This window comes from Lichenostomus cassidix, chromosome 4 (genome assembly GCF_008360975.1).
Source record: "Lichenostomus cassidix isolate B80296 chromosome 4, HeHo_3.0, whole genome shotgun sequence".
In the NCBI taxonomy this organism is placed as follows: domain Eukaryota; kingdom Metazoa; phylum Chordata; class Aves; order Passeriformes; family Meliphagidae; genus Lichenostomus; species Lichenostomus cassidix.
In genome coordinates this window covers 54,070,265-54,097,817 of record NC_139484.1, presented here as the reverse complement: position 1 = coordinate 54,097,817, position 27,553 = coordinate 54,070,265, and the positions used below count along the sequence as shown (strand labels likewise).

Sequence of the window (27,553 nt, the reverse complement as noted above, 5' to 3'; positions counted from 1 at the left end):
CACAGTGTAAAGTTTAGCCCTTGGACAAGCTGCATTTCTACAGAATGTAAAATGAGCCTTGTACAGCACCTTGCTTCTGAGGTCACTTGTTCTTTTCATCTGAAGATGCCACCCCATAAGCTTGGGAAATCCTGTGTCACAAAATAGCTATGGGTTGGCCAGAGACTATAAATCATGGTTTGGAATTTCGGGTGTTACCCAATATGAATGAGACCATTCCTTTTATATAAACAACTTTCTATTTTTTTCCTGTCCATTATGCTGGTGCTAAATATAACATACTAATGGGCTCTGTAGGCTTGCAGTGGATTTCCTCTTGTGACTCAATTTTTTTTAAATTAATTTAATTTTTTAGGTGTTTCCACTCATATTCCTAGCAGCACAGCATGTATCCTCAGTATAAGAAAGAGAGAAAGAAAAAGTAAAAAAAGAGAAAAAAAGAAAAAAAAAAAAGAAAAAAAAAAGAAAGAAAAAGAAAAAAAGAAAAAGAAAAAGAAAAAGAAAAAGAAAAAGAAAAAGAAAAAAAAGAAAAAGAAGAAAAAGAAAAAGAAAAAGAAAAAGAAAAAGAAAAAGAAAAAGAAAAAGAAAAAGAAAAAGAAAAAGAAAAAGAAAAAGAAAAAGAAAAAAGAAAAAGAAAAAGAAAAAGAAAAAAAAAAGAAAGATTGAAAATCATGATTTATCTTCTATTTGAAAAAAACATCTGCAGAACAAAATGAGCCTCTTGATGCCGGAATTGTCATCAATGATGACTTTGACAAAATGAGCAATACATAATTTGCTAGCTCCCTTGCGAAGCTGAAACAGATTGTCGAATAAAACACTGGAGGAGATGCATATGGGGTGAGTAGACCAGCTTTGAATATGAACACATGCAGGTGGTCATTTAGTAGTGGTTCTAAGAGGCAGGACATCCCTAATTTGGAGGGTCATTTGCATTTGGAAATGCTCACTGATAAATAGTGATGTATTCCCTATAGTAAAGCAGGACTGATACTGCCAAAACTATAGCTATTTCTGTTCCAGGGTAACTTGAACAAACCAGACAGCCCAAGGCAAACTAGAAAGTGGTTTACACTCCAGCAAACCTGCCATTAGTGGTGGGTTTGCAGAATACAGATCAGTAAGATTTGAAAAAGTGCTTTCTAAAAAATAGAAAAATAGAACTTCTTCACTTTCTGGTAAGAAATGATGGGGTTTTTGTAAGGCAGGCAGAGCAGCTGTATTGACTTAAATGCTGTGTAAAATAGGCAACCTTCAAAAATGTTTTATGACAACCTCCAATTTTGAGTAAAGCCACTACTCTGAATTCTCAAATTGTTCACTTCTCTGTCAGTCACTTGACAGAAGCTGCAACACACAAATATTTATGTTCCTCTACCGTTTTTCCTCCTTTTCTTGACTGCGTGCCTGTGTATACTGTTAGATCATGAAAGATACTATTTTAAGAACATCTTTCAGAAATGTTGTGCTTATCATGTATAAATTTATGCTTGTTTGAAGAAGGGTGGCATATGATCATTTTGACTTACATTCCATTGCATTCTTAGTACTTGCCTGTGTCAGCCAAATTAATTTAAATGTTCCATTAAGAAATTATTAATCTACCGATCAAGAAATGTTTCTCTGAGATGCTGCTCCTGCAAAAATATTTTTTTATTGTTTGAAGCCCCCACAAGATGTTCTGATTGCCTTCAACACCAAGGAGATTAAATGACATTGTGAGCTTTTTGGGACTGAGGACTTTCTTCCAGTTTGGACAAAGGATGATATCCGGAGGCCTTACTTCTGGCTAGGACCTTCAGATATTAGTATGCTATAAATAACTAATGATGATGTCAGCTTGGGGGCACTTAGCAACGTGTAAGAGCATGCTGCTCCTTCAGCAATAGTTCTGTAATCTCAGCCTTTTAGCATATTACCTCTAAAAGAACATAACTTCCTCTGGAAGCTTCATTTCCATTTAACCAGCCTTGTCCTTTTTTCAGATGTATTCCCCTTGACATGTGTAAAAGAAATACCCCAATGAAAACTTGTTCAGAACTGTTAATTACTTTTGACCAGACTCCTTCCTCCATACCTCGGTTAATAGTGTAGATTGGAAAAAAATAACAGCCAGATCTGTTATCCCAGCAATTATTGAGAAACGAAAGTGACAATTTGCTTACTTGCCTGAAAGATCAAAGAGTAAAACTCTAATTTCAGTCACTCTGCACTAGATTTTATATATTGAAACTGGCAGGCACACTTTATGCAAAGTCCAAGCAGAAATGACCTCAGGCTTTTATGGACTACAGCAAAGTGTTCTCAGAACCACTGTGCCTACTGACTGCCTGGCTTTTAGGGGACTCCTTTCTTTTTTTTTTTTTTTGTTTGTTTGTTTGGGTTTTTTGTTTTGTTTTCCAGTTCTTTTGGAGGGGTTTTGAGTCCATGTTAAGCCTACATACATATAAAAAAGGAAAAAGTGACCTAATGAATCATATACCATACAAATACAGTATAGTGTGCCTTGACACTGAGTGTTTAATAACCTATCCTTAGAGACAGTGGAAAACTGCAGTAATTGAAGAAGGAAGAATATTTGACTCTTGAGCATGACTTTATGAACACTATATAGTTCATAGTACACTAGGGATATTTTAAGTGCAGACCATTGGTGTACAGTTAGTTTACCTCTTTGACAAATGATTATTTTACCACATACTCAGATAGGAATGTTTTACTACTGCAGATGAACAAAGACAAAAAGCTTCAGAGCATTCTCATTCTCCTTTTTTGTGTTTCACTCTTTCTTAAATCTATTTCCATGCTGTCCTACAGGTCAGGGAAAAAGGAAAAAAAAAACAACTGCAGGACTAATGTGAGTCAATTCAGTTTTCTAAAATCAGAATGATCAGATTTTCCATAGTGTAACAAGGTGGTTGCTTTACAGACACCTGCCTTTCCTCTACTGATCTGCACTCTGAAGCTGAAGCATGGAGCTTGCTAGTCAATTAACTAAAATTCACTAACCTTATCCTATAACTCCTACCTGTAGGAGAGGTTCTTAGATCATTGAACATGCAGGAATATTGAATAATTTTTGGCCACGAATGTCTGTGCACAGCTCTATATGGCTAGCTAAATGCTAAAAATTAGAAATTTTTACCTCAGTAAGAAATGGAAATCTGAATACATTAAAGAGGTCTTCTGCAGAAAAATGGATCAGTACTGCTTAAGCCTTGCACAATGCAGTTTCTTTTAAAGCCAATTGATTCACAAGGCTATATATACACAACTAAAAAAGTTCTCCGCAGATTATATCATATGGAAATCATAGTACAGTCCATTAATTACCCTCTCTGATGAAAGGAAGGGTGAAATTTGTTATAGAATCAGACCACAAGATAGAAAGTCCCAGGCATCCATTATATAATTTAGTCCTGACATAGCACATTAAATTCTGAGAAAGGAAGACCATTTTACTGTAAAGTCAGCAAAATGCCACCGAACTAATACCCTGCTGCCTGCATACCACTAACCATATCTACAGTGAATAACTACTCTAACGATCACATCGGTATTAATGCTATAAGAATTTTACAGTGGTTTGTGCTTTCACTCCAGCCTCACAGAGGCATTTCCGTTGCTCCAGCAGACATTTTAAGCTTTGACATTTTGGTGAAATATTAAACCTCCTATTTGCACTGTCATGCCTTTTCAATTTGCGACCTGGCATGCCAAAGGCACACCTGTTGAATTAATGTGCCCTCCTGCTACCCCTTCCCGAATCTGCTTGCCAACCAGGGGAGCAAACACACCAGGCCAGAATTTCCAGGAACTGGCTTGTGTTTAGGCTGTGGCTTTGGGCTCAACCCTGAGCTAACAGCACTGCCTGGCCTGGGCTGTGCCACCAGTGGCCTGGGAAGCAGTGTGACTCCCAGGTTTTAGAAGAGAGCAAATTTCTAAAGCCCAGCACTGACCACAGGCCTTCAGCCAGACAACAGGACAAAACTACATCCTGTCTTTTCCTTGCTTCCAGACAGGAATGAAAGGTGAAGTTGAGCTGTCCCTAAATGCATGGCAGAGCAATATTGAATTCCATACTTTTCACTGATTTCAGTGGGAAATTAGATACCTTTTTGGTTATAACCCTAGTGTCAACACCCTGGTGCTCAAAGATGGGATCATGAGAGATGAAGACGTGCCCTGTCTCCTTTCACAGTCCAAACCAAGGTGTAGCCCAGTGTCAGACAGGGGAACATTATTTAGTTTACTGTGTGCAATTTATTCCTTTCTGCAGTGACGTCTAGTGAGCAGCAGTGGCATGGATTTAATGATTTTTGCCATGTTTATAAACTGCCTGAGAACGTGCTGGGTGCTTTGGTCACCCCTTGAGCTTTTGGACTCACAGCCTTTGCTATCCTAAGGCTTTATTTTCCCCCTCACAGCTGGCTGCACAGTGTGGAGCAGCTCAAACAGACTGCATTCAGCTGGGTATTTACTTAATTTATTTTTTCATACAACCTCTGATTTAAGTAAAATTATGAATAAATTAGAAAGCTACCACATGGCTTTCCCACCAGGAGAGCACACATTCTCCTGCTATTTCAAATCCAGTGTTCTGTTTCTATGCTAAGGTTCACAGTGAGGCATCAGTATCTGCCAACTGGTCAGCTCAAAGTTCAAAGATCAAAATGAGCCCACGTGTGGGTCGGGTTTGAGAACAAATGCAGTACAGTAATGGGGACAGTATATCCTAAGACAACAAAGAGAATATTTGTTTTCAGCCTGCTATTTGCTGAGCAAGGTTTTATCCAAATCCATTAAAGAGCACAGCTAACAGCACTGCTGTGGCTATGAACACCCTTATGCGATTCTACTTCATTACATGTTAGCCCTAAGAGCCCCCAGTAGACTAAACAAGTGCAGCAATACTGGGGGATGAAAGGATCCGAGATCAATTTATAGGAAAAACAAACTCTGCCCGTCCCTCCTCCTCCTCAGAAGCCGGTGATTAGGCGCTGTGTAAGGCACTTCAGCGGCGATGCCAGCGAACATCAGCATCCTGCTCTACACCCCCTCAGCGCATCCACGCAGCGCAATCGCAGCGACTGGAATCCATCCGTGATTTCCCAGCAGCAGATAAGGCTCCCCTTGCTTTAGACTAGTAGACTGGTGGTAAAATAATGCTTCATAACTGTGTTATTTGTTCCGTATCACAAAAATTTGCATGCTTTGTGTGAGCAAAGCCCTTCTCAGCTCAAGCATCTACCCCAAGAGCCTCCACATTATACATCTTCCTTCCTCTTTAGTAGGACGAGGTCCATAAGCTCGAGGTGATAGAGGAGCAGTATGTCTCAGAACTGACCTTTTTGTTCCCATACTAAAGCACACATCTTAAACCTTTGTCATGAGTTTGGAGAGTTTCCTGGTTTTTAAAGAATTCAGTTTCTCAATTTGTTTTTTTCAACAGACAGTGTTTCTTTGTAGAGGTTTTCATTGTTCTCTATCTAAAAAAATTGATATTTTCTGCTTCTACTAGATAATTTTTTTTTACATTAAAGCTTCATCCTTGGCAAAAAAAGAAAAGAAAATAAAGAGTCACAAAAGAGAGATGCCAAATGCTAGTAAGCATCTAACTGCAGCTCTCTCTGCCAATAATAAAGGTATATTTTACTTAAAAGTTCTAGGAGAAAGTTATTTTTAAAATATCTTTTTACAACACAACCTGCAGTGAAAGCCTTCTGAATTTATCACCCTAAATTTTTTTTTACAGAGCTGCGTCTAACCGAAATTCTTAAAAACAGCTGAGCAACAAGCTATCAAGGTTGTTCATGTTAACAACATACATAAAAATTCTTGACTGGATACTTGCAAGAGATGTATTCAATTTAGTAGCTCAAGCTCAGCATGGAAAAGGTAAGGTCTGTGTTATGAACTAGAGTGCTGCTTGTGTCCTCTCCCCTCATCTTCCACCTTGAGAAGAATACTCCATGAAAGTGTAAGGAAGGCATATGTTATGCTCAGAATAAATTAGTTCTTCCCTAGGTAATAATCAAGTCTGGTCAGAAGAACATGTCCTGTCGTCCTTTGATTTCTGGATCTTGCCCAAGAAAATAACTGCATATATTGTCTCCAAATGCATTACACAAGATTCAGAGAAGTCTTATCAAAACCAATTGAAGAGAAGATATTCTCTCGAGGCTTAAAATCTTAGTGCTATTCCAATTCATTCAAAATTGTGACAGAGTTGTCATTGCTTCATACTGGAAATTGAAGCGGGCTTTGGGGCATCTCCCTCAGTCAGTGAATGCAGACAGATTCACAATAGCTGAGAGGCTGAAAAATCAGTGTTACTGGTGTATTCCATAAGCACAACACATAGTGGTGATTGACCTACTTCAGTGCTTCTGTGAATATGAATGAAGCATTCTCAAATCCTTAAAATGCTGCCAAACATATCTGTGACAGGGTGCATCCCTTTCATTCTGTGCCAGGAGAGCAACCTTGATCCTCAGGACTTGCAAAATAGCCTCCAAGACTTTTATATGCATCCCTATGAGTCAATTTAATCTCACCTCAACCATCATGTTTTTATCATTAATAATATTAATAATTTGTATTTAAAAAGATTTACATAACAGTCATTATTTTTGAGGGACTACAACAAATGGGGGAATATTAGACAGGTTGTAGTGTTTACCCCTAAGTAAATATCCTTTTATAAATGGAAGTTTATACTCTAAAACATGGCTACTCCAAACTTGCTATGAAAACATGTTAAAATCAACAGCTCTTCTTACATCTATATCTCAGAGCTGCCCTTTGAAGTCATTCCTCATGAGAAGCCATTATTCTGCAGAAACCTTCCTGAAAGCTGCTCCCACACAAGAGTAAAAGCTAAATACATTGTGTAACACAATAGTGCAATTACACCAAAAGCAAACAGAGACTCTGGCACTCTGATGTGTTGCAGCCGCCGTGTGCTCTGTTCTGTGACGTGGTCACCTAGTTGTTGTTGGCATTTCTTGACCCCTTCCTGTTTTCAAGAGAAATGCACTTGCTGAACCAACAAACAGCCCTACCTGGAGCAGCCCTGTGGGCAGGGTTCACCACAGCTATTGCCAACATGTCAGTCATGGGAGCTCCCCAGCTTTGCCTCTGCCTCTGAACATCCGACTTGATCCCAGAGGAAAAGTTATCTTTATGAAGCCACCATCTTTGCCAGTTTTGTTGGAAAACCTTTGCATGTAACTTGTCAGACAGCAGGAAAGGGGTCTTGATGTGGGGGATAGTTTTTCCATCAGAATTCCTGCACTAAAATATATTAAAAGCTCTTTCTAATCAATGACTTCTACCAAGCTTCAGTTTGGTTTGTTGTCTGCTGAAACACAAAAAGTAGAAATATATATTTTTAGTCTAAAAAGGAACTAATTGGCTGCTTTAATGCAAAATCAAACACCTTTTATAATTGCTTTATGTACACATAAAAGTTCCCTGCTAGCTGTGCCAGTGAAGCCTGTATTTTATCTGCATCATCTGCTTCTTTTGAGATCAGAGGATTTCTGGCTCAAACCACATACCCTCTTTCTCAGTATCTCTCTGTACGTATATTACTATTTCCTCTTTCATATAATCTAACAATCTTCTGAAGATGTTATAATTGTACCTTAAGCATCTACATTATCTGAGTGGAAAAACCCTATAAAAATGGGGGAGGGTGGAAACATTATATTTCAAAACCATATTTCACAAAGCTCAGTTAATTTCTGTCTCTGAAGGTTTCTTCTTTCTCTCCTTCATATATGGGCATCTTGGTCTATTTATCTCTTCTGAATTAACACAGTGGGTTTCCATTATTGTAGCTTGTAAACACTTAAGACTTTTTATTTATGCTTGAACACCATTAGGAGGAAAGAAAGCCTTACTCTGTATGATGCATTACTGTGACTAGCATCTGGAAGGTGAACGCTGCATGTTTTGCCAGTCTCATTTGGTATAATCCTAGCTGTAAATGTGCTAGATGTACACCTTTATATTTCCTTTCTTGGAAACACCAGCTTATCCTTGTTACAACTGCAGAACTAGGTATCATTTGAAGTAGCCATCACATAAAAGAACTGGTCACATAAATGATTCACAACAGTCATTCAGTACGGTTGTACTACTAATCAACTCTTTTCCAACAAGTCATTTTCTCGTCATCATAAGGAAAACAACAATTTGGCTCCATTTCCTAGTTTCTAGGCTACCATAAGAGGTTAAAATTGGGTGTTCTGTAGAGGCTGATCACAGGGTGGCAGTGACCACAAGATGAGGGCCATTAAACTGGTGTATGAAACGGCCAGAGATAACTGGAGTTAACCCTAGCAAATGGTACTAGGAGGAAAAGAAGTGCAGTGCACAGCATTAAGTTTTATTAACTTTACAAGTCCTAGGATCTATGTCACATGGAAGGAGTGAGCAAGCCAGGTGGAGTATCAAGGCATTGTCCAAGCCTGCAGGGAAGCAATTAGGAAGGCCAAAGCTCAGCTGAAGTTGAAACTAGTGAGTGATCTGAAAGACAAGAAGGAAAGCTTCTACAGCACATTATCAGAAAAAGTAAAGCAAAGGAAAACAGGGGCATGCTGTGGGGCTGAGGCCCTAGTGACAATAATAAAAAAGATGAGATACTCAGTTCTTTCTCTGCCTCAGATTTACTGATTAAATGTGCACATGCACAGCTTCTTAAGCCTTGTGAAAGACCTCAGGATTAAGGCATGTCATGAAAAAAAGAAAGGTAGTGACCACTTTAACAAATTGGACATCGATGGGATGGGATACTGTGGCTGCCAGTGGTGCCATGGGAGCTGGCCAATGTCATTGCAAGGCCATTCTCTACCATCTTCAGAAGATGGCAGATGTGGCACTCCGAGGAAGTTCCTGATGTCTGGAATAAGTACATCACCACACACCTATTTCACAAGGGCAAGGAGGAGAATCTGAGGAACAAGAGACTAGTCACCCTAACCATGGGTTTTAGGAAGGCAGTGGGAGTAAATTCTCCTGGAAGCTATATCCAAACACACAGAGGACAACAAAGTGAGTGGGAACAGCCAGCACGGATTTACCAGGGGCAGCTCATGCCTGACCAACACCAGAAGGACTAATTGCCCTGCATGCAGTATTGTGCAGATGTGGCCATATTGCTGTGTACTGAGGGTTGAAGCAGTTGACATCATTTCTGGTAAATGGACAGTGCTCCAGGGCACAGTGGCTATAAAACAGAGAGTGCCTTAGACTTCCTAGACTTTTCGTCAACTGGAACAGTGAAGGACAGTGATTCTGATCTGTGTCTAAGGCTACTTGTCTGGCAAACCCTGCACAACATGGATTAGAAAATTGTTTAAAATGGGACTGATACTTGGTTGTGCTTAGTTTAATTTCTTATGTTTTTTTCAACAGCAATTGTAAATCACTTCTGCATCTTTGGTAAATATATTCCAGTTTTTGTAATGTGGTATGTCCAGATAAGGCAGCAACATTTAAGGACTTCACATACCCCTTTATACTCAATATGGTTGGCAGTTGTGATCCCCAAACATTTTCATGTGTGTGCAATAGGCTTCATATCCATCCCTGGATTAACTGTTCTGAATGAAGTTGAAGTGGCTAACCTGAGTTTTGCCATCTGGTGGAGGTACCCAAACAAACGAAGGAATTTTACACTTTTAAGCAAAATAAAATAGAAAGACTGAGCTGGCAATTCCTTCCCTCACAAAAACTTTGTTGGTCTTTTCAGGCTGAGTGTCTCCAGCTGGTTCTTACACCTTAGCAGGTACCCCCAGTTCCTCATTCATACCCTATTGGTGTACCTGGGCCCCTACAGTCCTGCCATTATGAATAAATGCTCTGGGAATATGTACAGCTGGAGAGCTGCTGGAAAGCCTGGAACACATGGCTGTTTTCCAGTAGCCTTTGGAAACTTTTTCTTTATTTAGTGCAAGTTAATTGCTTTGGCATTTTCGGATTTTTATTCAATGTTTTGTAACTCCTCTTTTCTTATGAACAGTCACTTCCCAAATCTGTTATTACAAATTTGTAGACACTGGTTAATGTAAAATGCAGTTAGAAAAATGTCCAGACAGATCTTACACAATTCCCAACTTATGAAATGGATTAACTCTATTACACAGTATGAAATCTAACACCTTTCTGGCTCTCCAAATTATGAAACAAGACTATTATATTTAGTATATTCATATGGCTGTGCCTAAAATATTCCTGTAGAAATTAGAGAACGATTTGCAATAATATCAATACTGTAAATGCAATAATACATTATAATCTTCAGTTTCGAGATCTTTGTCCCTCCCCAGCATGCCACAGCAAATTATAATCAATACAAAGCTAAACTTAGCACTGTTATGTCTGCCAAGTGATGGCCAGATGCAGGGGCAGACCTATCCAATTTAGGGACTCTCCATTCTGGTGATACAACTCTGTGTGTGTTCATCCTCTGCATTCCTGCAGGAGCAGCTCAAAACAGAGCCGTCAGCTGACTCAGCCCTGCTCTTGCTTGATGCCAAGGAGAGTTTTGTCAGTGATTTCAAAGGGGAAGCTTAAAGCTTGAAGCTTAAAATAGGAGGGGGGAAAAATTCAAGGTTGAATTTTCTGAGAAACAGCAAAGAAAATTCTGTTCTCAAAACACAAAGTCATTATGTATGCAGCCACGAATTCCTAAGAGGATGAAAAATAGGAGGAATTGGGCCCTCTCTGAAGAAATTTCTGTGTGGGAATCCAATATGACTAACTTTGCTAGTGTCAAGATCTCAGATTCGTATTTTTCAGAGTGACTTAGAAAAATTGCCAGTTCATGACCCAAATGAATAAAACCCATGGCTCTTCGCTGTTTCCTAATGGCTATGCCCTAGAGGCCCTGGTTGTACACTTAGTGTAATTTTTGAAGCCAATAAAGTCTATAATGATTTACACTGGCTAAGGATTAGGGTTATGATCAGTAGTACCTAAAAGGCATTTGTTTTAAAAATGCCAGAAGAAGACTTAATATTTTGAGTGACTGCAGTGACTTTTCCATTCTTGTGCAAGAAACTTTAGAATAGGGAGAGAGTAACTGAAACCTCCACTGCCATATTGCTTACATGAGATTACAGTGTCTTCATCTATCAGAGGTGTCACTGCTACTCCACTGAAGAAATTCAGGATTCATTCACCTTCAAAAACCAGCCTTACCCAGCAGGATGCTTACACTACACAAAATGATAGTGTGTTCAACTAATTGATTCACGATACAGAAGAAACCAATACAATGACTATAGAAAAGGGTCTTTTGTATATTGAGCAGAGCTAGCAGAGGTATGAGATGTGACAGCAACATTCATAAATGTCTAAAGGCACTGAAGAGCTTTATCAGTGAAATCAGTTAACAAATGACATAGTACATAACTCCTGAAGACGTAAAGCATGTAATTCCCTTTCCAAGTCAGGCTCATAAAACATGGAACTAACTGTGGAGTGATATTTCTCCACTGTTTAAGGACAGTGGCATAGAGCTATAAGAATAGATGTGTACATAGAAAAGAAGCAAAACAGCTCTCCTGTGTGGTGAACCATGTCCTAAGGCTGTTGACACTACCAGCAGACTAGCAAGCACCTGAGCTTCTGCAAGAAGGACAGAGAGAAAACCTCAATTTTTAAAAAAATTCTGTAGCAAAAAAAGGAGTTGGGACTTATCTTTCTCTGTCCTGACATCATGAGTGCATTTATATGCAATGAGAGGGAAAAATAAGGACAATGTGCCTGCATTTTTTTACAGCTGGAAGTAATTTTACAAGGTCCTATGCAATGGCAGGAAACCACTAGAGTAGAATCGTGATTTCTTTGTTGGAAAGTGCTGGTCGCCTCCCCATTAACAGATTCAGCACCTTGCAATGTTCAGGTCCAATGTTAACATGAATTGTGAATGAAAATATTGACTTAGCTCCAAAATGTTTCCACTTGCATTGGAGAAGGATGTCTTATAGCCGCCAGAAGAAATCCTATGAGAGCCAGAAAGCAGTTGTGATAAATTAGCAAAGTCAGTTTTTAGCATTTCTGTTTTAACTTGAAAAAGGTTTGCTGCCATATGCATTTGTACTTTGGCAATGCTTGCTGACAGAACAGAGGCTGTCTTGGAATATTACTTGTCAGAGCAAAATAGATTTGGCTGTCATTTCCATAATAAGTATAATTCATATTGCAGTGTCTAAAAAACATATGGAAAGGAGAGGGAGGATGTCAATACGAGATAAATATGCCTTAAAAGAGCTTGTAGGGGACCCACAATTAAATAGGTACAGGGCCAGATGAAGTTATAACATGAAAAACTCTGCCTCCCATCTTTTTTTTTTTTTTTAATTCAATTAATGAATGGGTTAACTAAGTATGCTACTTCAAATATGTAGGGCCTGGTTTATCCATTCTTGCAAAGCTCATACCCATGTAATGCAATTAACCTAAGCAACTCATATCAAAGACAGAGCTATAAAAAATGGATAGCAGAGGCTTCTGTGCAGATAAGACACAACTTTTATTTATTCTTAATGTGTGCATGCAATATTTTGCCTGTGGTTTCAGCTGGTCTGTCCAGTAGCTATTGTTCAGAAAACACCTAACCCAAGTTTATACAACCTGCTTCTTACTAGAGGTAGGAAGCTCATTCTTCATACTGCACAACTCAAATTTGTGCTGCTCCTACACAATATTGGGGAAGAATAAAGTGAAAAATGTATGAAAGAGTTCTTGCCTGCCTGCAAATCAATGCATGTAGACAAACTTCTGATATAAGCAAGTATATGGTCCCTTTGTGTATTTTATAGGGGCTTACAGATCTAAATCTCTTTTATATTTGTGTCAACAACTGGTGTTAATTGTTATACTGATACAAAGACCCTCAGACCATAATCTCACAGCAGGCAGCAGCATGGAGCCAGGCTCATACAAGTTTTCAGTGAAGTAGAACTTACTGCAAAATTCTCTTGCATATTGTTGAAAGCCATGTTTTTCTGCCAGTATAAACAAAATAGGGTACAAATGAGAATCAGGCCCACAAATATAGATGTATAATTTACAATTTCTTCATTGTCTTTTGCAGCTTCTACTTTTAAATCCAACTGCTTTTGCAATGTACAAGGATTTATAATACAAAAAAATGGGGACAGATGACATTCCATAGCTCTGATGTCTGGCACGCTAAGATTATGTATTTCAATAAAATGGAATATCTGGTTTTCAAAAAGCACAGGTAGATAAACAAAATGTGATCCCTATATCCCAACCTCCAAACATTAGAAATGTTATTCAGCTTTTACATGCAGGCTAGAAATCAAAGAAGTTGGATTAGTGCTATAACTGTGCAATAAATTCTTTCCTTTTTAAGTTTATACATAGAGCATGGTAAGTACAAGGGACAGTTGAAGGAAAGAAAATAAATCACATTTTAAAAGTGTGTGAATTAGAAAACTTGAACCCACCTTCAGAAGTGAATGAAGCTCTTGGACACACAACATCTACCTGCTGTGAAATCTAATTATGTCTGTAAGGGTCTTCATGATAGTGTTTCCATTGCTAAAAATACAGAGGGGTACTTGGAAGAATTTTTTAAATGCCTTGGTATGAAAAGCCCTTAACATTGTCAAGATTTAAATCCATTTGAAAAGCTGATTCATTCTGCCCAAGTCACTTTGGAAGTTGTTACAAACTCCTAAATTAGGTTGGGCTTTTCCTACAACAGATTTTGTAACCTTTACTTTTCATCTGTCACTTCTAAGTTTCCTGTAACACATAAAGGAATAAATGTTACACCAGCCTCCTCAGTTCCTCCAAGCTGTCCAAGCCATAGTTTACGTCAAGGAGAAGGTAGAAGTTAAGGTCTAGCTGCCTGAGTACTTTGGTGTCTAATTCTAGGGTGTTGGGAGGTGATGATCCCCACTTCAAGCCTCAGCCCTTTCTTTGGATTAAGTGTCTAATTCCTCCGCAAATTCAGAGTAACCATTTCACAGTTCCACTACTAGTGCAAAGAGGCAACCTCACTGTTTCCTCTCTTTCTCTCACTCAATTAGCACACTGCTAATGAAAAGCATAATTAGGACAGTTACAGACAGAAATGAAGACTGTCAGGAAAGTCTAACCAGGTAGAGATGAATAACAAGAGAAGTTTTTCAAGACAGCATAATATTAGAAAAAGCAATTTTGTCAATCTCGAATTTTCATTCTAAAGTGGAACTTAAATATCATTCAAGTTGTTGATGTTTCTATGCAGCAGAAGCTGTGACTAGGTTATTAAGACCTTATTTTTAAGGTCTGTCCTCTAAAAGAACTCCTATATTTTGCAAATGCATTGTGTAGAAGTTGAATAAGAACCACTCATTGATTAAAAAAAGCCACATTCATCCTGCAACACCTTAATGGTGTTTGAAGGTTTCCATGCAAGCTCTGAAACAGTCTAATCCTCGTTAATATGTAAGAACTTTTGTTCCCAGAGATCTATTATTTTAGGTCAGAAAAAAAAATTAAAAATTTTATCAAATAAGAAAAATAGGTATCTAAAAATAGGTATCTAAAAATACCTGAATTCTGAAATCTGTCTTAAAAACAGAAGAACTAGAGAAATGAAAGTATTGAGGATAATGCTTTGCTGTGTGTCAAAGCAAATTAGCTTTCACTTTGCATAAATATACAACACATATGTTTTATACTTGATTTTACAACATTCAGCAAAGGAACTACTTATCATAATTTTGACATTCAATAGAAGAACAGTGGCAAGAAGAAATAGTAAAAACAGTCTAAAATTTTGCTGCAAGTGGATGTTCACTCCGTAAATGCTACAAATATTAAAACCAGAAGTGCTTGCAGAACTTTCACAAAGGCCTGAATCAAAAGCCACTGCAATGAGAATTGATGCTCTGCTTACTCTCCTGTTTTTGTTTATCTACATTGGAAAGTGATGTTAACCACCATCCTGGGTGCACACCCTCCTTACTGCACAGAGAAAGAGTATTAACATGAGGTAGTGATACTAGCAGTAGGAAGCTTGAAATTCACTGTTATCAAAATTTCAGCTTCACAAAAAATCTAACTTCTGTGCCTGTGTGTGAAATTAGCATATATATCCAATTTTAGTAATTTAAAAACCTTAGTCTTCTTTGATGAATGCAAAATAAATCAATATGATTATCACAATGATAGGTGTGAGAAAAAACAGCCTTCATAGTCAATATATCTGACAAAACATTATCTCCTCTACAAGATATCATTATGCTATGTCTAATGACTCTCAGTCTGAGAACTTGCTTAAAATCTACAAAGCCAGTTATCTACAACTTCCCCAGTGACCAGCAAGGGACTAAGGTGCAAAGTCAGCTCTTCATCAGCTTGCTGTACCTTAAATGCTTCAAAGAGTGCAGGCAGATATCTGCCAGCACCTGAGCCAAAATTCCCTGCTTCCAACACCAGGCCATTTTGCTTTTTTCCTCCACTCCTTTTTTGTGCAAGAAGGAGAAACAAACCCAGAAGAGATGAGTTATCTGCAGACCAGTTCTTGTTAGACCTCTGCATTACAAATTAATTGTTTTGGTGCAGCCATGCACTGTTAAATAGAACAGGACAGCAGCCTGAGGTCAATTTTCAAATTGAGGTCAATTGCACTCCTGTGGGGCAACCTGAGGTCAGGCTTACAAGTGACTTTAAAATACCCATACTGGCTTACTTATGGTACAAGCAAATTCCTTTTTTTGCCTCCCAGCCATCCAGTTTATTTTACTTAAAAAAATAAAAATCAGATCTTTGATATTTCTTGGAATCAGTAACATTGTTTCACAGTCACGACCAACATTAATGCTGAAAAAATAAGTTAGATTAGACACAAGTCAATTACAGAAGAGTAAGTTTTAATACTGCCAGTCACAGCAGCCTTCTGGGGCTTTTCTTTAGTAAATTAAAAGGCTTTTCTTTTCATCTAGAACCATCTTATCACTCATTTTGCTATCAGAAAAACACTCTGAAGATAATGGCAAGAGATTCTTTTAAAGGAAAATATATCTACTTTAATTTCATCTCCATTTTAAGAGGGATGATTGTTCTATATCATTAGTTATTTGGGTTCATGTTTTTCCATGCATACAAAAGTGATAACAGCAGCACTTATATGAGGTGAATTGCTTGAGAACTGTGATTTCATTTATTATGCTCAACTAAGACTGTCCCAAAATAAAGACTGTTCTTTACAGTTGTGCTTCTTACATTGCTTGTGTTTTGTATGATATTTGGTTGCAAACTGGCAATTCACTCCTGCCCTGTCTCCTAACTCCTTATTCTCAGGCTCCACACTTTCTTCAGTATTTCGCAATGTTCCTCATTTTGATTTTGTCATCAATTTGCCCAACAAGTAATTTACTATCTTCCTTTAAGAATCAGGATACTATTTCAGGGGTAACTTCTAACATTTAAGGCACTTAAGGTGCCAGGTCCAATTTACTTACTGCTAATGATTGATGTCTACTTTCTCTCTTGACTTAAAGCTCAGGTCTGGATTGCTCTGTGTCTGTTCCCACTGTGCACTGTGCGCAGTGTGGATGTGAGCATTTCTCAAATGCAGTAGTACCCCTAAACAGATCCCCAAATATCATTGTATTTCTTTCAAAAGGAGAAATTCAAAATGCTCTCATCAGCCTTACCATCTCTGAATGTGTGGGTTTCATTTCTCAGCTTCAGTTCATTTTCAAAACATAACAAGGCATTGATTTTGCAAGCCTGTTTTGTAACAGTCCCAAGATGCTGTAATCAGCCATTCTTCCCTCCTATAATCAGAAGAGAGCATATGACCTAATTCAGCTTCTTTGCATTATGCATTATGGTACCTGACCACACATCCGAGGCTGTTGTCTTCTTCCCAGCAAGATGAGCTCCCAGAGCAGAGGTGCAGCTGGGTCCTGCCAGGCTGTTTCCTTGCTCCCAGCCAAGGCTGCTGAGGGTGGAGGAACCCAGGCAGGGTGTCAGGCAGAGTGAGCAGAGCCTGCCTCTCCCACAGCACTCGTTCTCCTCTGGAATTCTCAGCAAGGGTCAATCCTGCACCTGGTGTAGCTTTGCTGTCACCCACAGCACAAATCTCTCCCAAGTGCTTCCCCCATCTTCTCTTGAGGCTTCTAAAGCACACAGCCTTGGACAGTGAGCAGTCAATTCCTGGTTCTACCTTTCCTACAGCATTCATAAACTTCAAAGATGTCTTCCCCCACATGTAGGTCCTCTCTTTTCCAGTAAGCAGAAGATCACTCTGTTTCACCTTTTCTGGTACAGACACTGCCACAGGACATGCATCACTCATAATTCCTTTCCTCAGATTTTTCTCTGTCCTACCTTACACTTCTGGAACAAGAGGACAAAAATGGTACAGAGTACTCAGAGTACAGTTGGATCATAGCTACAGAGGTGTAATATTGTTGTCCTGCTTGCTCTCCACTCCTTTTCTAATTTCACCCTAAAATCCGATTTTTTTCCTGAAAATTGCTGAGCAGTGAGCTGACGTTTTTCTGGAGTTCTCTGTGACAAGACCCAAGGTCCATTCTTGAGTAGTGATAGACATGTCAGATGACATTATTTAGTGCTCAAATTTAGGGTTATTATTTCCCATCTGGACCACTGTATATAATTTTAACTGCCATCTTACTTTCTAGTCTCATAAGCCCATTCTGCAATTTCTTACAGTCAGCTCAGACGCTGACTCCCCCAGCTCAGCCATTGTTGTCAACTTGCTGTTTTCTGTGGTTTCCAGGTCACTTTACAGACACATTGTATAGCACAGCTCCTAGAACAGCCCTTCTTTCATCTTGAAAACCAAACATTTAGCCCTGCTTTCTGTTTATGTTTCTGTGATTAGTATCCATCCAGGCTGGGACCTTGTCTCTTATGCCATGACATTTTCATTCCTTAAAACCCTATGGTGAAGGACTTTGCCAAAAACCTGGAAATTCAGGGTCATCCTTAATGATTTGCTCATTGTCCCCTCAAGAATCTTCCATTGTGTTTAAAGGCCAGGACTGGCCTTTATAGAAACTATATTTTATCTTTCCAGTAAGTCAGATTTATCCAGCTTTCCACTAATTTTATCTTTTATTGTGTCTTCTGTTAATTTACCAAGTGCAGACATCAGGCTCACAGGGTTGGAGATCATCCCTAGAAACCGCTTTAAAATTTTGTGCCATATTTACCATTCTCTCCTCCCCAGAGGTGAGTGAAACCTTAAGGGAAAGGTTACACACCACAATCAATAATTCAACTATTTCATTTTTTAATTCTCTTAAGTCTCTTGGGTGAATTATCACACAGTCTCAGTGATTTCTTAGTGTTTATTTTATCTCTTTATTGAATTACTTCTTCCACGGTTTCTTGTGTTTCAGGCAATGTCTTGCTGAGTCCTCTCAAAGGGTTTGGGGCTCCCCTCAGTCTTCCTACAGTGAGCGTCAGAGCAAAACTCTTATTTACCATCTCCGCCACAGACTTATTCTTGCTGAGCTCTCCTCAAATAACCCCATCACCAGCTGACCTGCAGAGCTGGCAGTGTTTCCTTCTGCTCTGCTGGGAGAAAGATTTAGACCTGCCTTGATGTAGAATGGAGCACATTGCCCATAGGACCTATGCATATTTGCTATGAAAAGTGGCTGCTTGGGCAAGGATTTCCGGAACAGAAAGGTGGTCTTAAGTTAGGACAATGGAACAATGGTCTGGAAAGCTGGATTTATGTCACTGTCATATGAACTGGGCAAGTGATTTATTTAAGTCTTCCGTTTGTGTTATTTGTTTCTGATTTCTCGAGTGACTGATTTGATACCTCTGGTATACAAGTAGTGTGGTGCAATTTAGAATACATAAAGTAGCACACCAAAAATCCAGAACTCATAACCTCAAATCTTAGAGGACTGGGGGGATTATTTTCAACTCTCTGTGTCTCAGTTCAGCACTTGCAGAATGGAATAACGTTACTTTTCACCTCAGAGGGGTTTTGTGCATATAAATTCATTAAAGTTCATAAAATGTTCAGGTACTATAGCAACAGACATCATAGAAAAACCTGGAAGGGACATAGTAATTATCTTCATAGCAAGGTTTGGATACTATGCAGTAAATAAGGCATGGGGGACATATTGAGCAATGGGAAGAGAACTAAAATTGAATATTTGCTTTTCAGTTAAGCTCCTTCTGTCCTATGCACAGACCGAAGCACAAATAGTATAGAACAAAATTCAAATGTGACTGTGTAATTAGACAATGTCATAATGCTCACACCCACTGGGGCTCATTTAAGGCCATACAAGGCAATTCTTAGGGTTTGGCAAAGATACCAGCCATTAAAAATGGGTTTTTACATTAGATAAAAGGTCAGGAAACTGTAATGAAAGGCAGTGCAATTCTCTACTGCTACTCCACTGAATTGCAATTTGGAGGGGTAATAAATATTGCATACAATTTTCAAAAGTACTTTAGAGATTTGAGAGCCTAAACTCTACGAGTGTCATCATAAACCTAAGCTGCTATTACTCCAGCTAGAGGGAACTCTGCTGGTTCCAGAAATGGATGCATTAGGATGATATGTCAGCATGGCACTCCATGCAGAGAGAAACACCACGAGAGGAAGCACGCAATAAATTGTCCTTAGCCAATGTGTTTGGGCTGTATTGTTGCATACTGAGCCAACTGAATGTGGATGGCAAGATATGGAGACAAATTTGATTAATGCGATTGAGTTTGACAGAATTTGGTGTTTATTTACAGCCAACTTCTCCTAACTTTACTCAAACTGATTCTCAGACTACTCCAACAGCTTTCCTGCTGAAATTAGTGGTGTTGCTAACAGTAAATAACACTCAGTGTAAGGGGTTCACACTCTGTACATTACAGAGAGAGAGGAATAGAGAGGGAGTGAGCATACAGAGGAATTACAAAGAATTTCATTCTAAATTGTCCTATTTAACTTAGTTGAGCAAATTCTTTCTCTAAAACTGAAAAACTGTTAGAACATTAAATTGCATGAGGAAAAGTAAAATTTCTCTATTTTAAAGCTTTATATGGAATGTCTATTTATATGTATGGTGCTGTGGTTGACAGTAAAGACTCCATCGATTACCACAAGGCCTAACTTTCACCCATAAACAATTTAATCTACCTTGAAATTATGAACTCAGCTGATCCTGCCAGAATTTCAGTATGAAGTCCAAGGAAGGCAGTTATTTTGAGACTGGGATCCAGCAACTTTTGCCAGCAATCTCAACTGGCAAAAAAGAGAGATATAATTTGTATTTCTAAGAATATTTGCTATAAATAGTAGTTTTTTATTTGTCAGGATTACCCTTATGATTTACTTATTTTTGTTGTTGCCTTGCTAATTATTTAACGTTTAGGATTTAAAAAACCTACAGCAAATAAAAAATAGCTGATCATCATAGCAAGCATCACTAAAGTGCTGGAATCCACTTTTTTTTTGCTTTTTTGTAGGACTACATTTGTTCTACTGGTGTGCACATATAGTTGATTTTTATGGCAGAATCCGATTTGGGCATTCATTATTGACACACACAGTCATTTTAAGTGCAGTTAAGTACACCATCTGCCTTTTCTTTTTTCCTACGCCTGTGTAGCCATACACAGTTATCTGCTATTCCAGGAGTGTCTGCTGCCTGTTATAGCTGCACCAGTTGCACTACAATCAGCTGAGTAGGCATTTCCCTTATGAACCCTGATTTTCAGTGTTTAACAACTAATTCGAAATTGCATAAAGCTCAAACATGGCATGCACATTTGCAGACCAGATGTGTTTTTGTTTATTCTTTTACTTTTAAATGCCAAAAATGGCAGGGTTTAAAGAATCCATCCAAATAATGTAACATTTATAATCAGCAAAGCAGATCTGCTCTCAGTTTGGGGATGTGTTTGAAAGATGTTTGAAAGGGGGTCTTACTCAGCCTTTTGGTCTTTATTTGTATCTCTCTTCCCTTAGCTAACTGCTACCAGTTCACAGCATGAACTGCAAGACACATTTAATGGAAGGGCTTGAGCACATCTATGGCAAACCACTGGCATTTGGCACAGAGGGAAATTGTTCTGATTTACCCAGCAGCAAGACAGGCTGGATTCTATTAATCCCAGTGTAGAAGTTAAAACAGTCTTTATGTTTCTCTCTGAATCTGAGAAACCTAAGGAGAGAGATAGAGAAGCCCTCCAGAGACAAATTTTGTGAAAGAGTTCAAATTCATAAGAAGATATAAAAAGGAAAGAAGGAGAAGAGGAGAGAATGAATTAAAACCCTTTTTATTTAAACACAATTTGCTGGTTTTTCTGACCATCTGAGCTTCATGTTGGGAAGATCTAGTGCAGTGATATCTCTAAATTAGGGGCTCTAAACCTTCCAAAGGTCTACTGAACAATTATCAGTTATATATTCGCCTGCAAGTTCCCAAGGCATTTATTTTCCCAGGTACCCTTGTAAGTGCTTGTCCTGGGGCAATGGATGCTTATCTGCCATCAAATACTCCACTGCAATCCAAGGCACCAGCTACACCCCACCTCTCCTTAGGAAGTCCTATTTGCAAACCTGTCTGCTGGTTAAAGCACTCAGCACTCAGGCAGGTTCCTGTGCACAGCACCCGCGGGGAACACAGCCCACACCACCTCTGCTAAGTGTGATACAGAGTTTTCAGCCAAACCCTGAAGTTCTAAAAGAATTTCAAGAGGCTTCTGTGCACATTCCCCACTAATTAGAGCGATGTGTATTGAAACATTTCATGCTGAGGAAGGTATTGAGCCTGGGTGTCTTGCTTCCTCAGTGAGTGCTCTGATCTCTAATAGGAATTGAGGAAACCACCTCTCCCTGCCTGAACATTAAAAGAGAAGAGTGAGCTGGGTCAATTCTTTGAAGAAATAGTTACAGAAGACTGCTGTCAGGAGAGTATTCCAGATTTATGATCCCCAGTGCAAGAAGGCACTTGCCCATTACTTGGAGTGAAGCAGTGGGTGCCAGGGGAGGGAAGGAGTCACAATCCCAGGTGTCACCTCCTACCTGCTTCAGCTTCACATGTCAAGAACAAGAAGAAATTTAGATCAATACGAGGGGCAGTTAGGTTCTTCTCAGAAGTCAGGCACTATCATCTATAGATATTTTTATTACTGAAAATAGTCAGTTGTTCCGTTTCCTGCTATTTTTGCCTTCACCCTCTGCTATTCCCTGGCTCCAGTGTGATGCTGCTGCATCTTCAGTCAAGGGCTGCAGACCCAACTCTTGACCTTGTTCCCACAAAGACAGGTATAATGTTGGGTGATTTGTTGTGTGATTTGTGGGTCACCAGTGTTTACACTGGTAAGCAATATTATAGGTCTCACATCTGAGGCAGTGGGTTAATGTATGGTGAAAAATGTTATAAGAACTATTTTGCTGAAAATGTATCTTCAGCAGGGAAGAATATAAGTGTGTGATTAATCTTAAACACATTAGTAGTTCTGATGAAGTCAGTAGGGCTACTCATTGACATGAAATTACTACATAGAGTCTTCATAGGATGAGAGTATATATATGAAGAAAATTGCTTTCTTGTCTCATTTCACAGGCATCCAGGAGCAGTTCTTGCTCTTGTGATGGCTTCTTCTCATATCAGCTGTTCAGCCAACCACTTACTTTCCAGTTGGTCTGCTTAGATCCCTCTGTAATCTCTTATGCTCTCTCTCCACTCATGCCCAAGGTGCCAAAAGGGTCCTTTTTCATTTCTATATTGGTCACATATTTCTTCTAAAAAACATATTCAGAGAGATTATTGATAGTTCTTGACATTGACCTAAAAACAGATGAAGAAAAAGCAGCAACTTAGTTTACTCATGTTAACTGAGGTCAGAAGTAAGAAAGGGGCAGATGAGTTTAGACACCATTGAGCCACTCTTCAGCCTCTTTGCTTTATGCATCTGGATTCTTTTAATTTTATTTATGGACAAATCTTTATCCATATAATCAGTATTGGCTCCTCAAGGACATAGCCATTACTCACATGAGACTGAACTACTGTATGATGCAGTGTGGGGCCCTTAGGGGCAGAGTGGAGATGTACAGGAGCAAAGTTGCCTCATTGTGTTACTCAGCACTGAGCATATAAAGCAGAAGCTTAAGGAAAACAAAGAATGTGGAAATCAGGAGAAATTAAGAAAGTGAGAGCAGACAAAACCAGCTGAGATGCAGGAGATCTGAAAAAGGCACAATATCATAAAAGATGGATAGAAAAATGACTTAATATTGTTGCCTGCTTTAAATCTTCCACCACTGTGATGATTACTGTAAATCCCCTCCTTGAGCCTAACTGCATTGTTTAGACTATAAGGAACATCAATGCCTATTATCATGAATTCTGCTCCTTCATGCCAGAATTCTGGCTGTTGCACAACTAAGCCTTGTGCTTTGTCAAGTAGCCAGAGAGTTTTCTAATATAGTGAAAAAACACAAGCATTGAAAAATGATCAGCATTGTTAGAAATGTTAGGACACTTCCTGCAATGAAAAACAAAACCCATATTTATATCCAGATCTTATAAGTGAGCAGTTTCTGCCTTTTTTGATTGATTTTGCAGACAGAATTTAATTCTGAGTTCTATACATATATACAAATAAAGATTTTCATTGGCAAATTAATGAATTTTGAAGTTGTTGCATAGTCTACTTATAAAAAATTTAAAAAATATTTTGGAAAAGCAGTATGAAAATTTAACAGTTGTGTGAAAACTGTGTCTGGAAAGGGCATGTGTTGGCTCTTAGTCACAAGCTGGTAAGTAAGTCAAGATATATGCCAATTCCTTCTCCAGTTGTCAACAATTCCTGAGCTAATTTTCAAAAGTCTTTGCAATACACATAATTGTGTGATAAAAGTTCACATTTCTGGGCTGCAGCAACATCTCTCCTTCAAACATCTCCTTCATTGCATTACTTATTCATATTTACATTTTCATAATAAAGAAAAAAAGCCATAACAATATACTTTAGAGAGAGGAATTACTGGTTCCTGATATGGAAACAATGTTTTCTTTTGAATTGGTTTGAGCAAAAGGAAGCAACAAGACTACTTAGCATGGTAAAAAGTCACCTACCAATGTTTATTTTCTTTTCAAAACCCTTTTTTTTTCAATTCTATGAGCAGTTTAAAGCTGTTTTAGACAAATAAGTTAACGATTTTGGCAAATAATACATTATTATGGTGTACTCACCTACAAATCTCTCTTTATCAATTTCTGTAATGCTCCACTTTCCAACCATTTCTTTGTAGGATTAGAGTGCAAAATGGATATCATTCAAATATGTCAAGAGCATAAATGTTCTCAAGGAAAATACAGTTCTTGCTGTGGCAAAACCTGCAATTTTTATATACTCCTTAAATTAATGTGAATAATTTGGGCACATTAAATTGTACCTCTACTTCATAATTACTGGAACAATACAAAAAGGTAGGACTAAAAAGAACTCAAGCTGATAATGAAAAAAAACCTGAACTTCTGGTGAGGTAACAAATAGAGCCAAATGAGCTGTTACTGTTCCACACTGTTCTATGTAAAATGTTTCTAAAATGCTGCCCACGTTGAGGAGTGATAGCAATTGCGGAAGCTTGTGGAATATTGTGTCACTGTCTCCAGATTTCAGCATGGTCCCCCTGAAAAAGTTGTTAGGTCTGAAATTGCAGACATGGACTAAAAAGAAGGAATTCAGCACTTTTAAAAAATAAATAAGAATGCTTTATCATTATGGTGTGTAATAAATAAATAAGTCCAAGATCCAGTTGTCACAGGTTCTATGCCCCTATATAACAAGACTCCAGACATTATTTACCTGAAGCTGGACTTCATATCTAATTCTCCACCAAAAAGGTTGTTTGCATTTTCAATTTAGTTTCCATCAGGTGAGAACACACCCATTTTCTGTGAACATCAACTTGGATTTCATCACGTTGGTTTCACACACATGCACAGGTTTTAAGCTGAGCTCTCAAGGACATGGTAGAAGATAAGCTTAGCTCTGAGATCAATGAGAGAAAATTCATATCAAGTATTTCAGGATGGCTAAAGGAAGCAGCTGTCAGATTTGTTAATATAACACTATGTATCAGAAATGGGATTCAAAGGGTGCTGTGTGTCCAGCCACTTTGGGAGCAGAATCAAATACTCTGCTCTCTGCACTCAATTAGAAAAAGCTCATTTGTCAAATGAATTGCTTTTCCACATTATACTTGAGGACTGAGACAGAGGCAATGAAATATTCACAGAAATGCAGACAACTCATGAAAAGTCTTTTTCTTTAGGATCCTGCAGTCCGTTTTGAAAAGGAGCAAGAAATGTAAACCATGCTATTGTGTGGCTCCTGTGTAAATTAGCTCTATGGGAATCCAAAATAGAGCAGATTTATGCTAACAACAGGCTGAGGGAGATTACTTGCAAACAACAAAGGCAGCCTGGCCAGCAGTTTAGGCCTTCTCTTGTTAAGAAAATTTTCCCATCTGTAACTAAATCAATTAGTTATACCAGTGCAAACCCCTGATAGAGACATGCTGCACCAGCATGAATTGGGGCTTAAAGCCATTTAGGTTAATTCAATAAATCCATGTCAGCACTGCTTTGAAGCAAAGGATACCATAGAAGCAAAAGTTTATTTGGGGTAAAGAGACTGACTGACATGTAGGTAGGTATCAAGCTGTCATTCTTCGGGCTGGAAGCATGTGCAGCTGAGTGAATATATGTGGCAGGTTGGATTTGGATCTCATCTCAAGCCTATGTAATGAAGAATGACGCTTTTTCCCTTGCAGCCTTTTCTATTCAATAACTGCTCTTTAACTAATTTTCAAATGCTTTAATCATGAGATGCAACAAGGCAATTACACATGCTGACCCTCAGCACCCCACGCCTCCTGGAATTACACCAGACTGTCATCTTCCTCTCCAGCTCCCTTCCCAGCCCTCCCCATTTCCATGTGGCATGATGGCCAAGTCTACTACTTTCATTCTCATCTGCAGGAGCACCAGTGTCTGAGGAAATTGTCTGGGACTGCAATCCCCAGAAATGCTACTTGGGCTAATAGCTTGCATATTCAGAGCTGCGCTCTGGGGAGGTCATCAGCACTGCTACAAGAAGAAAGAGCAGCTACAGCAAGGCATGCTGCTGTCTCCCCCTCATTAGAGCTGACACTGGTCACTAGCTGGGGCTGGGACAGAGGCAGCAGGGTGTCAGAATCAGCTCAAGAGATCTCATTTTCTCCATGTAAGCTCTTTTGCTCTTCCTTCCCGGCTGTAGAAGAGTTTGTTTAAATTGACTGCTTTTCCAGATTTCCTAAATACTTGATATTCTTGGGGAAAAAAATTAAAAGTTAATGCATTATAGAAAATTATTGTGTCAATATTTACCTATGTCATCTATAAACAACCATATATTAAACCTTTCATCTGGTCCTCACAAAGTCTGTTCTTGTTTGCCGGACTTTATCAAACAATATCTGCAGCAAAAATAGATGCATTTGAAAGCAGAAAACTGTTTTGAATTTTTAAAGCACAAATGTCTTATTAGGTACTTGTTAGGTACAGGTCAGTCCTCTGCATGTTACCTGCATCAGATACTTGCTATTGCCCAGGAATACAGGACTAAAAGCCTCCTAAGACACAGTTCATCTCCCTGCTATTACAGGCTTCACATCAAACAATTTTTCATAGCAAATCAGTCTCCAGTCTGACCATAACAGATTTTTTGTCCCATCCGACAGGTAGTTCTGGAATAGAGCTCCCCCACTTACTGACCTCGTGGCTAGAAACCTGATCCTGATTCAGATGGCAAAATATACATGTGTTAAATAATTTCTCCTTTGAATCTATCTAATGTCCCAGTAACATTTTCCAACAGTTTAAATAGTTTTCTTTTTCATTTCAGCTATTCTTTCTCCTCTGCCCCTATACATTCATGGCAGTTGAGGCTTTCTGGAGCTCCATTTTGCTAAGCAAAACTAGACAGGAAGTTTTTCTGTCTTCTAGTAAGACAAGAGCTCTGTGCCCCAAATCATGCCTCTTAGTCTTCCTGTGCACTATTAATCTTTCCTGAGCGTGTTTTAGAAGGGTTGTGCACACCACCCCTTGACATGGGCACCCCATGGCCTCCATATATGCACTGACATTTTGCAATTACTTCACCTCAAACAGTTTGCAACCTCTTTTTTTGTGTATTGTACAGAGGGATCCTGTTGAGTGATCCTACTACATCACCACAAGAGGGAAGGCATTAATCCACGGTGTTGAGAGAGGAATGTGTGCCTTGTGAGACATGGGAAAAGAGGGGAAGAAAGAGGAATTACTGACAACAAAACAGAGAAGGAATTCCATTCTCCTACTCCCCTATAGCCAGACAGTAGCCTCAAGTGTTTTCCCTCTCTTCAGCTGTTTCCAAAATATAGGCTGCCAGTCCTTGGCAGAAGTTCTTGTTGGGCTGTGATTGCATGACCTTGAACTTTGTGCTATTAAATTTCATCCATTTCTCTTTACTTCAA

General features: G+C 38.8%; 1 long non-coding RNA gene across 1 annotated transcript; it reads left to right on the top strand.

Annotated features, from left to right (window-relative positions):
- Nucleotides 1-167: 167 nt before the first annotated feature.
- Nucleotides 168-27,553, top strand: LOC146438509 (uncharacterized). Its single transcript, XR_014851804.1, has 2 exons — nt 168-840; nt 27,241-27,553. It is a non-coding gene; the product is annotated as an uncharacterized LOC146438509 (long non-coding RNA).